Source organism: Mauremys reevesii, linkage group 15 (genome assembly GCF_016161935.1).
Source record: "Mauremys reevesii isolate NIE-2019 linkage group 15, ASM1616193v1, whole genome shotgun sequence".
In the NCBI taxonomy this organism is placed as follows: domain Eukaryota; kingdom Metazoa; phylum Chordata; order Testudines; family Geoemydidae; genus Mauremys; species Mauremys reevesii.
This window is the reverse complement of record NC_052637.1, coordinates 6,504,386-6,520,132: the sequence shown is the minus strand read 5'-3', so window position 1 is coordinate 6,520,132 and position 15,747 is coordinate 6,504,386. Positions and strand designations below refer to the sequence as shown.

Genomic DNA, 15,747 nt, shown 5'->3' with positions numbered 1-15,747 from the left:
TTTTTCTAGAAGAATCAAAACCATTACAGGGTGATGTGCTGGTAACCTCTCCCTTGTAGGATGCTGAACCACGACTGTTTCAGGAAAGAAGAAGGAACACTCACTCCACTGAAATTGCCAAAGCCCAGGAATTCCTGACTAGAAAGGACATTAAGAACTGATCCTGGTGAAGAAACAAAGAATTATACATTGGCAGGAAGAAATTTGTGGGACCCATGCTTGGGAATGTGGTATTGATTGGATTTTGGGGTTTATTCTACAGGCTTCGCACTGTGTTTTGGATAAATCCTTCAGCATGTATTGCCCTCCCTAATTGGATTTTAAATGACAAATACCAAAGGCACCTTGTTGCCCTTGCCATCTCCTCCATTACACTATTACCCCTGTAATACACCCCCTCCTATGCTATTATTGTTAATGCCTTTTGAAAGTACCAGAGAATAGTTAAATAACAGATGTGATGTAGCACTACACCAAAGAGAGATGTATTAGGATATCAATGGACTGTGATTAATACAACACTAGGGAATGTCAAATTTACATTGCCCTTATCCAGTTTCCAGATCACCTCTACATACCCAAATTGCTCACAAGGGGCTGCCATTAGATTAGCACAACAGAGGGCCTGGGTTATTTCCTCTGGAAGAAGAGGGACCTGACCGGATCCCTATAGGATGGGCCAATAGTGCAGCAGCCGTTTAGAATATTCTTAAAAGCCAAGAACATGATGAGAAATTGGGCCAACTAGAAAAGGCCACTAGCCTTATTTCTGGAGCTCAGCTAACCCAAGTACAGGCTGGAGTTGGTGAGTTACATGTCATTTCCACCCTTAGTTCTATGACCCAGAAGTTGCTGACAGAGATGATGTTGAATATCATTGAGGCTGGGAAGGCATTGCAGTGGGATCTAGTATGTTTAGAAATTCAGGATTTCCTGAATGACCAGCTGATGGCCATTCAGAATGATCTTGAGCACTAGACTTGGCCCACTGCCCTTACAGACACATCAGGAGTACCATCTGATCTGTGGCCTTGGAGACATACTGGACACTTTCTAGGTGGAAGTGTGGACATTCACAGTGCTCCTTCCAAGCATTTGGACCGGTTAGGGGGGTGTGAGCTCCCACATACCGAATCTTGCTGGGTCCATGGGGAGGATGCATGTGGGACTAGATTATTCACCGTGACATCTGGGAGATTAGACCACCTGGTATACCTAACTGATTTATAGTCAGTGCCCCTAGAATTACACCTGACATTTTGGATAGGAATAGGGAGTCAATGGACATTTTGGCTGTTAGAACCCCTACAGCTTCCCTGTATCCATAAACTGAAGCCAGGGGAAGTTGTCACTGTTCATGATAACGTTTGCTGGGAGGGTAGAGGACAAGGAACTATCCTGACAGGACACCTACTTTTTCAAGCTAATGATAGCTGTGTGTATGTTAAAACCACCACATTGCAAGATATACATTTTAATCTCATCATCACTGCAGGCAATCATATTGTTTACTGGCCTGCAGATAGAATTTTGTAAGTAGCCTTATTTTTCAGATACTCTTTAATTGGACCAGTTTAGTACCTGATCGATTTCAAAATTTGCTTTCATTGTTACCAGAGGTTCAAAGAATCTCTGAAATACAAGGGCAAATTCATGTTTCAAAATATATATCAAGTTGAAAAGTATGCCTTTCATACAGCTTATAGAGTGTCTGTTTTATGTACTAAGTATGATGTATTGTGCTTTGTGACTAAAACTGTACAACAACCCCATCATATTATTGCTATGGGAATGTTATTGCTTATATTGTTATTAGTTATCTTAGGATTATGTTGTTGTTGTAGTAAAGGATGTACTAAAAATAATACCTTTCATGTCCATGCTAATCATGCATTGTCATTACATCCAATCAAAACCCCTAAGGTTGAAACAGCTGATGTAGAATCTGAAATCCATGGCTTAATGCAAATAGAGATTTGAAAATATTTGTTGTACTAGAAGTACAAAAGGGGGGAGTGTGGAAGTACAGAAAGAACTGACAGGGGTTTGTAGGGGATCTTAATGCATGACAGTCACTGTTAGCAAGAGTCAGGCTAGCTGTAACCCTACTAACGCGAGATTTGTAGAAGCGAGGATTGTGTGAGGTGAGTGGAAAAGAACTGTGTGAGAAGTTGTTGCGACCTTGCGCTGATAAAATATGTAGAAAGGCGTCTTTTTAGAAGTGAGAGAAACAAGATATCAGGATGACCTATGTATAAACAAAATGCAGCTGTTGCTTATTATTGTCTGTAACAAAAGTATAAATGCTGGCTGTAATTGTTTACCTGTTGAGAGACCTGTCTAGGAAGGGGAGACCCTATGTCCTAGTGCACTCTCTCCCTGTTGTAGCTGCTAAACAGAATAAAATATCTGACTCTGCTGCACCCAAACAAAAAAGCGAGAACTGAGTTTTTCTCCGACAATAGTAAGGTGGTAAGTAACAGTCAGCATGGATGTGTCAAAAACAAATCATGTCAAACCAAACTGATATCTTTCTTTGACAGAGTAACAAGCCTTGTGAATAGGGAGAAGTGGTTGATATGGTATATCTTGACTTTACTAAAGCTTTTGATCGGGGGCGGCTCTAGGTATTTTGCCGCCCCAAGCACGGCAGGCAGGCTACCTTCGGTGGCTTGCCTGTGGGAGGTCCCTGGTCCCACGGATTCGGCAGCACACCTGCGGGAGGTCTGCCAAAGCTGCGGAACCAGTGGACCCTCCGCAGGCATGCCGCCGAAGGCAGCCTGCCTGCCGCCCTCACGGCGACCGGCAGAGTGCCCCCCGTGGCTTGCCGTCCCAGGCACGCGCTTGGCGTGCTGGTGCCTGGAGCCGCCCCTGCTTTTGATACCATCTTGCATGACCTTCTCACAAACAAACTAGGGAAATGCAACCTAGATGGAGCTACTATAAGGTGGGTGAAAACTGGTTAGAAAACTGTTCCCAGAGAGTAGTTATCAGTGGTTCACAGTCAAGCTGGAAGGGCATAACGAGTGGGGTCCCACAGGGATCAGTTCTGGGTTCAGTTCTGTTCAATATCTTCATCAATGATTTAGATAATGGCATAGAGAGTACACTTATAAAGTTTGTGGATGATACCAAGCTGGGAGAGGTTGCAAGTGCTTTGGAGGGTAGGATTAAAATTCAATATGATCTGGAGAAATACTCCATTTAGGAAGGAACAATCAGTTGCACACATACAAAATGGGAAATGACTGCCTAGGAAGAAGTACTGTAGAAAGGGATCTGGGGGTCATTGTGGATCACAAGCTAAACATGAGTCAACAGTTTAACACCATTCCAAAAAAAGCAAACATCATTCTGGGCTGTATTAGCAGGAGTGTTGTAAACAAGACACAAGAAGTAATTCTTCTGCTCTACTACACGCTGATTAGGCCTCAACTGGAGTATTGTGTCCAGTTCTGGGTGCTACATTTCAGGAAGGATGTGGACAAATAGGAGAAAGTCCAGAGAAGAGCAACAAAAATGATTAAAGGTCTAGAAAACATGACCTGTGAAGAAGATTGTAAAAACTGGGTTTGTTTAGTCTGGAAAAAAGAAGTCTGAGAGGGGATATAACAGGTTTTCAAGTACATAAAAGGTTGTTACAAGGAGGAGGGAGAAGAATTATCCAAGCAGCAGTGGGCTTAAATTGCAGCAAGGGCTGTTTAGGTTGGATGTTAGGAAAAACTTCCTGACTGTCAGGGTGGTTAAGCACTGGAATAAATTGCCAAGGTAGGTTATGGAATCTCCATCACTGAAGATTTTTAAGAACAGGTTAGACCAGCAGTGGGCAACCTGTGGACCACACATGGCCCGTCAGGGTAATCCACTGGCGGGCAGCCAGGCTGTTTGTTTGTTTACATGGCTGCCTGCAGCTCCCAGTGGCCACGGTTCATAAATGTTTACACAAAATGATTTTTTTCATTAGAAAATGACTTTTAGAAAAAAACATTAAAAATGAATTTTCCTATTATTGGAATGTTTCTAATTTTTCAATGAAATGATGTTAAATGAGAATATATTTCAAACTGATTCAAAATAGGAATTCTAAACAAATCAAATCAAAACATTTTATTGATCCCTCCCCTATTCTTGCTAAAAGAAGAATAAGAATGGTTGGAAAAAAATAATTTTGTTTAAAAAATATTTGATTAACAATGAAAACATCTATAAAATTTTAAAACAAAAGTGAATTATTGTTGTAAATGTGTTTTAAATTAATTTTTATACTACGTTTAGTCCTATAGATTTCCTCAGGAAATCTCCCCTCACGCAGTAGGAGATGATCTGTCAACCAATGAACAAATATGTCAGGAAATCCCTATTCAGCAGTACACTTGAGCTCATGATCTGCTTTAGGCACATGCTTAATTCCCCCTCATTTCAGGAGAACAAGATGCAATTTTCTGTTTTGACTGTGGAAATAATTTCCCCCTTTTCCCCTTGAAAGGATCAAAAACAAAAGGATTCAGCCCCACAGTCACAGGTAGAAAGCTGTAGTGTTAACAGGCAAAAAGACAGAACCGCCTGGAGTGGCACAGTAAATCTCGCCCAGTATTCTCAATACAGGAAGTTATTTGTTACAAATCTCCCTGGGACGTCACTGAGAACAAGATAGGGCCCAGTGTTCTTGAATGAAACACCCACAAGAGAAACAGCTGACTAATGCAACATGCCGCACAAATCTCGAGTTACGCTGCTAGGACAATATTCTGAAAACCACTGGAATGTAAATCATTGGGACTGTCCTTGTAATCAGGGGCGGCTCCAGGCCCCAGCATGCCAAGCTCGTGCTTGGGGTGACATAAACATAAGAACATAAGAACATAAGAAAGGCCGTACCGGGTCAGACCAAAGGTCCATCTAGCCCAGTATCTGTCTACCGACAGTGGCCAATGCCAGGTGCCCCTGAGGGAGTGAACCTAACAGGCAATGATCAAGTGATCTCTCTCCTGCCATCCATCTCCATCCTCTGACGAACAGAGGCTAGGGACACCATTCTTACCCATCCTGGCTAATAGCCATTTATGGACTTAGCCACCATGAATTTATCCAGTCCCCTTTTAAACATTGTTATAGTCCTAGCCTTCACAACCTCCTCAGGTAAGGAGTTCCACAAGTTGACTGTGCGCTGCGTGAAGAAGAACTTCCTTTTATTTGTTTTAAACCTGCTGCCTATTAATTTCATTTGGTGACCCCTAGTTCTTGTATTATGGGAATAAGTAAATAACTTTTCCTTATCCACTTTCTCAACATCACTCATGATTTTATATACCTCTATCATGTCCCCCCTTAGTCTTCTCTTTTCCAAACTGAAGAGTCCTAGAATCTTTAATCTTTCCTCATATGGGACCCTCTCTAAACCCCTAATCATTTTAGTTGCTCTTTTCTGAACCTTTTCTAGTGCTAGAATATCTTTTTTGAGGTGAGGAGACCACATCTGTACACAGTATTCGAGATGTGGGCGTACCATGGACTTATATAAGGGCAATAATATATTCTCAGTCTTATTCTCTATCCCCTTTTTAATGATTCCTAACATCCTGTTTGCTTTTTTGACCACCTCTGCACACTGCGTGGACATCTTTAGAGAACTATCCACGATAACTCCAAGATCTTTTTCCTGACTCGTTGTAGTTAAATTAGCCCCCATCATGTTGTATGTATAGTTGGGGTTATTTTTTCCAATGTGCGTTACTTTACATTTATCCACATTAAATTTCATTTGCCATTTTGTTGCCCAATCACTTAGTTTTGTGAGATCTTTTTGAAGTTCTTCACAATCTGCTTTGGTCTTAACTATCTTGAGTAGTTTAGTATCATCTGCAAACTTTGCCACATCACTGTTTACCCCTTTCTCCAGATCATTTATGAATAAATTGAATAGGATTGGTCCCAGGACTGACCCTTGGGGAACACCACTAGTCACCCCTCTCCATTCTGAGAATTTACCATTAATTCCTACCCTTTGTTCCCTGTCCTTTAACCAGTTCTCAATCCATGAAAGGACCTTACCTTTTATCCCATGACAGCTTAATTTACGTAAGAGCCTTTGGTGAGGGACCTTGTCAAAGGCTTTCTGGAAATCTAAGTACACTATGTCCACCGGATCCCCCTTGTCCACATGTTTGTTGACCCCTTCAAAGAACTCTAATAGATTAGTAAGACACGATTTCCCTTTACAGAAACCATGTTGACTATTGCTCAAGAGTTTATGTTTTTCTATGTATCTGACAATTTTATTCTTTACTATTGTTTCAACTAATTTGCCCGGTACCGACGTTAGACTTACCGGTCTGTAATTGCCGGGATCACCCCTAGAGCCCTTTTTAAATATTGGCGTTACATTAGCTAACTTCCAGTCATTGGGTACCGAAGCCGATTTAAAGGACAGGTTACAAACCTTAGTTAATAGTTCCACAACTTCACATTTGAGTTCTTTCAGAACTCTTGGGTGAATGCCATCTGGTCCCGGTGACTTGTTAATGTTGAGTTTATCAATTAATTCCAAAACCTCCTCTAGTGACACTTCAATCTGTGACAGTTCTTCAGATTTGTCACCAACAAAAGCCAGCTCAGGTTTGGGAATCACCCTAACATCCTCAGCCGTGAAGACTGAAGCAAAGAATCCATTTAGTTTCTCCGCAATGACTTTATCATCTTTAAGCGCTCCTCTTGTATTTTCATCGTCAAGGGGCCCCACTGGTTGTTTAGCAGGCTTCCTGCTTCTGATGTACTTAAAAAACATTTTGTTATTACCTTTGGAGTTTTTGGCTAGCCGTTCTTCAAACTCCTCTTTGGCTTTTCTTATTACACTCTTGCACTTAAGTTGGCAATGTCTGTGCTCCTTTCTATTTGCCTCACTAGGATTTGACTTCCATTTTTTAAAGGAAGTCTTTTTATCTCTCACTGCTTCTTTTACATGGTTGTTAAGCCACGGTGGCTCTTTTTTAGTTCTTTTACTGTTTTTCTTAATTTGGGGTATACATTGAAGTTGGGCCTCTATTATGGTGTCTTTAAAATGTCCCACGCAACAGGCAGGGCTTTCACTATAGTCACTGTACGTTGTAACTTTTGTCTAACTAACCCCCTCATTTTTGTATAGTTCCCCCTTTTGAAATTAAAGGCCACAGTGTTGGGCAGTTGAGATGTTCTTCCCACCACAGGGATGTTGAATGCTATTGTATTATGGTCACTATTTCCAAGCGGTCCTGCTATAGTTACCTCTTGGACCAGCTCCTGCGCTCCACTCAGGATTAAATCTAGAGTCGCCTCTCCCCTTGTGGGTTCCCGTACCAGCTGCTCCATGAAGCAGTCATTTAAAGTATCGAGAAATTTTATCTCTGCATTTCGTCCTGAAGTGAAATGTTCCCAGTCAATATGGGGATAATTGAAATCCCCCACTATTATTGGGTTCTTAATTTTGATAGCCTCTCTAATTTCCCTTAGCATTTCATCATCACTATTACTGTCCTGGTCAGGTGGTCGATAATAGATCCCTACTGTTATATTTTTACTAGAGCATGAAATTTCTATCCATAGAGACTCTATGGAACCTGTGGATTCGCTTAAGATTTTTACTTCATTTGAATCTACACTTTCTTTAACATATAGTGCCACTCCCCCTGCATGGCCTGTCCTGTCCTTCCGATATATTTTGTACCCCGGAATGATTGTGTCCCATTGATTGCTCTCAGTCCACCAGGTTTCTGTGATGCCTATTATATCTATATCCTCCTTTATCACAAGGCACTCTAGTTCACCCATCTTATTATTTAGACTTCTGGCATTTGTGTACAAGCACTTTAAAAACTTGTACCTGTATATTAGCCTGCCTTTTTCTGATGTGCCAGATTCTTTTTTATGTGACTGTTTATCATCTGATCCGGCCCTTACATTATACTTCTCATTCCTCTGCTCCTGACTATAACCTGGAGATTCTCTATCATCAGACTCTCCCCTAAGAGAAGTCTGTGTCCGATCCACACGCTCCTCTGCGGCAGTCGGCTTTCCCCCATCTCCTAGTTTAAAAACTGCTCTACAACCTTTTTAATGTTTAGTGCCAGCAGTCTGGTTCCACTTTGGTTTAGGTGGAGCCCATCTCTCCTGTATAGGCTCCCCCCATCCCAGAAGTTTCCCCAGTTCCTAATGAATGTGAACCCCTCCTCTCTACACCATCGTCTCATCCACGCATTGAGACTCTGAAGCTCTGCCTGCCTACCCGGCCCTGCGCGTGGAACTGGGAGCATTTCTGAAAATGCCACCATAGAGGTCCTGGATTTCAGTCTCTTCCCTAGCAGCCTAAATTTGGCTTCCAGGACATCTCTCCTACCCTTCCCTATGTCATTGGTACCTACATGTACCACGACCACCGGCTCCTCCCCAGCACTACACATAAGTCTATCTAGATGCCTCGAGAGATCCGCAACCTTTGCACCAGGCAGGCAAGTCACCATACGGTTCTCCCGGTCATCACAGACCCAGGTGTCTACATTTCTAATAATCGAATCTCCCATTACTAACACCTGCCTTTTCCTAGAAACTGGAGTTCCCTCCCCCGGAGAGGCAACCTCAGTGCGAGAGGCAACCCCAGCACCATCTGGAAGGAGGGTCCCAACTACGGGAAGGTTTCCCTCTGCTCCCATCGACTGCTCTACTTCCCTGGGCCCTTCTTCCTCCTCAACAGCACAGGAGCTGTCTAAGCGGAGGTGGGACAATTCTACAGTGTCCCGGAAAGCCTCATCAACATACCTCTCTGCCTCTCTCAGCTCCTCCAGTTCCGCCACCCTGGCCTCCAAAGCACGTACATGGTCTCTGAGGGCCAGGAGCTCCTTGCACCGACTGCACACATACGCCACCCGCCCACAGGGCAGGTAATCATACATGCGACAGTCAGTGCAATAAACTGGATAGCCTCCATGCTGTGAGGTGCGCTCTGATGGTCGCCGGGAGCACCGCGGCTTCGGTGGAGCATCTGCAGGCACGTCTGTGGGAGGTCCACCGGAGCCGTGGGACTGGCAACTGGCAGAGCGCCCCCCGCAGCGTGCCGCCGTGCTTGGGGCGGCGAAATGGCTAGAGCCACCCCTGCTTGTGTTTCCATAACGAGTAAAACAAATGACACAGGATTATTGAATCGTTGTGTTATTTACAATCTGGCGGAGCAATAAGCGGTATCCATGGGGGATATAAGGATATATATAAAGATATAATTTGAAGCAAAATTAACCTACCTGATTGGTCCTTGGGAGAAGTTTTTACAATCTCAAGGTGTGATCAAACTCCACCCGTTTTGTTGCGATGATTTACATTGTGACTTTCAGTTTATCCCGTTGCAGGGCTAATTCCCGGGCTAGCAGATCGCTGCAGTTTTCCCAGCTTTCCCTCGCCCTTTGGAAGGAATCGTTGTGTCCCAAGCAGAGACCCGAGCTCCCCTCTCGCAGCGCTGCCCGGGATGGAAAGCGAAAGTAAAGACTGTGGCTACACTTGTATTTCAAAGCGCTGCCGCGGCAGCGCTTTGAAGTGCTAAGTGTAGTCAAAGCGCCAGCGCTGGGAGAAAACTCTCCCAGCGCTGTCCGTACTCCACCTCCCTGTGGGGAATAACGGACAGCGCTGGGAGCACGGCTCCCAGCGCTGGGGCTTTGACCACACTGGCGCTTTGTAGCGCCGCAATTTGCAGTGCTGCAGAGGGTGTGTTTTCACACCCTGCTGCAGCGCTGCAAATTTGTAAGTGTAGCCAAGCCCAAAGTCACACTGGCGGTCACGTGAGCAGGTTGGCGTTTTCTCTTAAAGAAACAGCCACAGCCCGGCTGTGCTGCAGGGGGCCCTGCCAAGCCTGCAGACTCCAGCACCCAGGCGGCCCAAGACACCCAGACCCATGGCCGTTCTCTGCAATCCTCTGCTGATGTTTTCTAGGGGCTGCTTTATTTCTTCCACCGCGGTAGGACCCATTTCCACACCACTCAGGATAACTAAGCTCAGCAGCCCCCATTGCAGGCAGCGCACAAGCCAGCAGCAGACAGAGCTGGGTGGGTTCCAGGTGCCAGAAGCGGCTGTGCTGTCTCTGCCTCGGTTCGTTAGTTTGTTGGCCATTCAATTTATTACAGTGGACAGAAAAGCAGGAAGAACACTCTTCAGTATCATTCTGGATTCAGATCACTTGGGACACCTGATTGCTTGAGTCTGCTGGGACAGACCCTACAGCTCAGCAGGGCTGTAGCTGTTTCCTTTGGAGAAGACTCTAATCTCCTTACACAGCCAGTGAAACGACTCCAATTTATCCAGTTACAGCATTATTTTTGCTTTCCATCTTGGCAAAGGTTGCAAGAAGGAAGCACATGATATTGTGGGAACACAAAGATTTCTTTTAAACAGTGCAAGGAGAAGCAAGGAGAAAACTCTGCAGCTATTTCATAGACAGAATTAGCTTTGCAATTTGGTAAACTGAAATAAGTGACATTTTAAGTGACTATCTCACAGAAAGGAATGAGGTCTGAGCAGTTTCTTACACTACACGGGCCCAGGAGGGGAGAGGAAGGGGCAGGGCCAGAGCTGCTTCTAGCCACGCTGCTGCCCGGTCCAGTGCAGGATCCAGGCTGACTGCGAGAAGAGCAGCAGGCTGCCCCCTGCCCAAGCTCAGCTTCTGGGGACAGTGGCCATGTGAGCCAGAGCCGCCCCCATTCCCTCCGGCATGCTCAGAGGGGCTCCTGTGCCCAGGAGCTGAGCCTGGGCAGGGAGCAGGCTGCTGCTGCTGCTGCCCCTCCCAAGCCAGGCTGCAGCTTTCTGGCCTGGAGACGGGAAAGGGGGGGGGGGGGCCAAGGGTGGTTTCTTTTTGCAGAGACCCAAAGATACAGCCCAGACCGACTCCTAGCTGCCTGGGGCCCCATGCCCATGGACAGTCCCAGAAGACAATGTCCACTCCAGTTGCCTGGACATTTGGACATTCCTTAGGAAGAAAGCTGGGTGTGACCAGCTGGAATGGGGTGGAGCCAGGTGGGGTTGTTAAATGTGGGCTGCTGGAGGCAGGAGAGAAGCTTCTAAACTGGGATTACAGAGGGGTCAGAGGGCTCTGGGACTGACCCAGATGGACCATGCTGCACCTTTCCATTGTCTGTGTTAACTTAAGCACTGTCTGCGCTGTGTTCCAGACATCTAATAAACCCTTCTGCTTTTACAGCATAAGAGTAAGGAATTGGGGTGCATGGCTCCCTTTGGGGGTACAAGTCTCCCTCTGGCGTCCAGCCTAGGTGGACTTGCCAAAGGCAGCTCACTGCGTGAGGCAGGGGTGCTGAACGCTCTTAGGTTCGGACCCAGGAGGTGGAGAAGCCAAGTGAAAGACTGTGACCCTAAGGGGGCTGCCACACTAAAGGGGTCCTCCCAGGGACTATTCCAGAGCTGTTCAAAAGCACCAGACTGTGACAGACACACCCACGTTCCTGGAGATGATGGTGCAGAGAAGGGCCTGGGACAGGCCCAGCAGCTTTGCCCACAGTTACCTTGGAGCTGGGTCAATTTTTCAGTGGTTTGGAGAAGGGGGACCTGCTCCTACAGCCTTACTCTGCTGAGTGATGAAGTTATCGCTGGGCACAAAGCAATGTACCCAATGCAGCCCCTAGAAGGCCTAGAGCCATTGTCTCTGTATGCAGGAGCAAATTCTGAACCAAGGAGAGAGAAGAGCCCCTGGGACTGAAATCCAAGGGGGACAAGGAGATTGAGAGGGTCCTGGGAAGTGCCCCTGCCTTGTCCAGCAGGTTTGCACCGGGGTGTCAACAACAGCAGCAGGGGGGTGTCTGCGCAGGTTGGTCTCTGGGTCATTCAGAAGGTTAAAGGGTTTTCAGGATCAATGCAGGATGACACTTCAGGGTCATTTTAAACCATGTGGAGCAGACTCTGCTCTGAGGTACCTGGTGTAAATCAGGAGTGACAACACTGATGTCATTGGGGTTGGGGTCAATGTTCCCTATAACTTTTTCCATCCATGTGCAGAATGAATTTTCTTATGTGCACCATATTGAGGTAATGTGCAGATGTGGGCCACCGGTAGAAACCAAAAACCTAGATATAATATGTATATTTTAAAAAAGTTACCATAGGGATAATTAGTCCAGCCAGGCCAGGTTAGGCATTTTAGAACTCACTACGCAAAGAATTACATTTAAGCATAAGATAAATAAAAATTATGAAATGCATAGACTGGTCAAAAAACTAAAATAACACACTTTGAAAGAAGTATCAAGAAGTAACAACAACAATAATACAAGTTTGTGTTGGGAGGTGAGTGTGAAAGACACTGTGTGTGTGTGAGAGAGATAGAGAACTGCACATTGCCCCTTTAAATACACTGACTCCACTTAAGTACATTGCCCTTTTAAGTAGATCCCCATGTTCAGACCCAACAGCAGCTGCCAGCAAGCTCCTCTGTCCTGAGCCCTGTCTTGTGATCCCCCACCCCACTCTGGGGAGCTGGGGTACAAGGGTGGGGGGAGGGAGACACCCTGACATCAGTGCCTGCCTCTCCCCCTCTGCACAGAAAGGAGGAGGCTCCTGAGAGCAGCTCCACGGTGGAGGGCAGGAGCAGCGGCAGAGGGGAAGGGACACCTGAAGTGCCTGGCACTTGAGAGCCTGCTGGGCTGCTGCCCAGTGAAGTCAATGGGTTCACACCAGAGTAGCTGGGAGCAGCCTCTGGCTCTGCCTCTCTAGCACTGGGGGCAGGGGGAGAGGCCAGTAACACAGCTGAACACGCACAGATGTGGCAGGGGTCAGGGTGGAGCAAGGGGAGATTTGTGCTGATCCCAGGGGTTGAATGTCAGACGTTTCCAGCAATGCCATTGGGTGGTTAGGGCAGCATCATTTGCCAAGCCCTGAGCTACACTTAAATCTGTTGCTGGTGCAGTGATGGGGACTGGGGTTGGGGGTTGGTGATTTTTGGTGACATTTTTATACGAGCAAAATCCCTAGTGCAGATACAGTTCTGCTGGCAAAGATATTGAATGAAACGCTCTGTGCAGCCCGGACAAGGCTTTGTGCCATTCCCGTGACCCCCACTCACCCCGTGTCCCTGCTGTGTCCTGCCCCTGCGTCTCTCTGTGCACCCCAGAGGCAGACGGAAGTGGAGAGGCAGCTGGTGGTGTCCGAGTGCAAGCGGATGCGCCAGGTCCTGGCTGAGCAAGAGCCTCCTGCTGGCCCAGCTCAGAAAGCTGGACCAGGAGATTGAGAGGAGGAGGGATGAAAACCCCACCCGCCTGTGCAAGGAGATTTTCTGGCTCAATGTCCTGATCACGGAGCTGGGGGGGAAGTGTCAGCAGCCGGTGCCTGAATTGCTGCAGGTGAGACTGTGTCAGACGTGCCCAGAGCCCAGTGCAGGGAGGGGATGGCCCCATAGCCACTGGGGGCTCCCAGGGTAACTCAGTGCAGAGAGTCCCGCCCGCCCGGTGTGTCTGCAGGGTCAGGGGCCCTGGGGCTGCAAAGAGATGGGAGCTGGGGCCGGTGGGGAGCCAGGGGAGGCTGGAGAAGGCTATTCTAGCCCTGGGACTCAGATCAGGGGGCCCGGCCACCCCTGCAGAGCAGCTGGTGTGAAAGGGGCTCTGCTCCCCCTAGCACAGCCCTTTAGTACCTCCACCGCCCTGGGGGAGCAGCCTGTGGGGCTGGGAGAGCAGAGTGACCCGTCTAGGGCAGGGGCCAGGCTGCACCATGGGCACTGACTCTGCTCCATTTCTCCTTCCCCTCTGAGGTGTCAGAAGCACCGTGAGCAGGTACATCTGGGCTCAGTGCCCAGGGACTCTTCCGCTCCAGCTTCCTGCTGATTACAGCAGTGACGGGACCCTGCTGCCTTCAGCACCAGCCCTGAGCCCCCCAGAGACGTTACTGAAATTCAGATTTGGCCATTAAAACTCCCTCTGAGGTCGGGGCTGGGGGGACTTTCTGTGATGGCTGGAACCACCCCCTGGGACAGCCCCGGGCTCTGCCGACACCAGCTCCTGAGCCTGCAGCTGAGGGGAGCAGGGTGGCGAGTTGTATGGGCCCGTAGTGCCCGGGCTCCATGAATATTCAGGGCCCGTGGGCTTGGCTCCACCAATGTTCAGGGCTGGGTCTCTCCTCCGGCCCCACCTGCTGCCCCCGGGTGATTTAAAAGGGCCTGGGGCCCCCCAGCTGCTGCCACCACCATCGGCAGCACAGTGGGACTGCCCACGTGACAGAGCTTTCCCGGCGATAAAAAATAACCACCCAGTGATAAAGCGCTGCCTATACTTTTCAGTGCTAAAACTTTTGTCGCTCAGGGATGTGGTTTTTTTACTCCCCTGAACGACTAAAGATTTAGTGCCAAAAGTGGCAGTGTAGACACAGCCTAAGGTGGCTTCCTGCCTGCCTGCTCCTCTCTGGGAAGTGGCCAGCACATCCCTGTGGCCTCTGAGGGGTGGGGGGGGGCACATGTTGCCCCCACCCTGAGCACTGGGCCATTGCCAGAGGGGTGTGCGGGTCGCTTTCAGGAGCTGGCGCTGCCCGAGTTAAGCACCGACCCACTGACCCCTCCCGCACCCCAACCCCATCCCAGAGCCTGCACCCAAACTCCCTCCCAGAGCCTTAGGCAGGCGGGGGGGTGGGGGGTGGGGGGGGACTTGCACCCGTTCTGAGCACCACCAAAAATTATCCAAACCTGCCGCCTCTGGGGAGAGGCCCAGGGGAAAGGGCTGGGGCCAGGCAGGAAAGTGACTCTGCACCAACGGTGTAACGACACATTGCGAAACCCTTGTGTTTTGCTACTAGTTGCAGTTTCTGCCGCACAACGTAACCGTCTGGCCAGTGCAGCCTAAGTAGCGAATCTGGAGCGGTAGCTGTTTCTGTCGTTACAGGGGCAGTGACAGCCCTGCACTGGCTCACCTGGCAAACTGCCCCAGCCAGGCCCCTCCCCCCAGCTCCGGGCCCTGCTGGGGGGGGGGGGGGAGGCGCTGGTACTTTAAGAGGAATTTGCTCCGCCCCAACCAGCCAGGGACACGGACCGTTACTTTCACTTTTGAAGCGGGTATAAGTCCCAGGCTGGGGGGCTCGGCCCCGTCAATTCAGCTACAGATGTAACACCGGTAACGCTGACGGATCCGGTCCAAACCCTCCGGCTCCGTGACCCGTGTGCGGAACTGGGGCTGCGGCCTCGGTAAGTGACCTGGTGACCAGGGCTGGATTTAGAGGCAGGTAACCGAGGCGACTGCCTGGGCGCCAGGCTGGGGGGCGCCGGGCTCGGGGGCTGTTTGTTGTTAGCGATAAAAGGAAAAATCCGAACGTGTGAAGTGAAATGTTTCCGCTTTTCCTGCGCTCTGCAGGAATTTGCTGCTTAGGATGCGCTCTGCCGTCGCACACAAACTGAGCATGCTCAGTAACATCTGCTGAAGCCAGCGCCCTTCACCTGGCCCTTACTACGGGTAAGATTCTGCTTGTGGCTTTTCACAAGGGTTAAAAAGGGGCAAAGGGGGCGAATCGGAGCAGGGGGGTGGCCAGGGTCTGAGCAGGGGGCGAAAATTGACTGGTCGTGGGGGGTGAACCAGCTAAAAGCAGGGTTAGGAAGGGGCTGAAGGGCAAAATCAGGGATGGGGGTGGAAGGGGCCAGAGTTAAGCCCAGGGGTGAGGGGGTGCCAGAGGGTAAAACCCCGGCACAGGCAGGGGCAGAGGGGTGGGTGGAGCAGAGGGGTTTTTTTTATTTCCCCTCTCACAGACAAAACCTCT

The 15,747-nt window shown here is 48.5% G+C and overlaps 2 protein-coding genes across 3 annotated transcripts in view; both read left to right on the top strand.

Moving 5' to 3' along the window:
- LOC120383937 (E3 ubiquitin-protein ligase TRIM39-like) overlaps positions 1-15,747 on the top strand; it is a 961,691-nt gene that overhangs the window by 173,692 nt on the left and 772,252 nt on the right. The window lies entirely within an intron of this gene.
- LOC120383918 (butyrophilin subfamily 1 member A1-like) overlaps positions 15,031-15,747 on the top strand; it is a 62,880-nt gene continuing 62,163 nt past the window's right edge. For both annotated transcript variants that reach the window (XM_039502245.1, XM_039502244.1), the window contains exons 1-2: positions 15,031-15,181; positions 15,348-15,446. The gene's annotated coding sequence lies outside the window, so the exon portion shown is untranslated. The remainder of the gene's footprint in view (positions 15,182-15,347; positions 15,447-15,747) is intronic.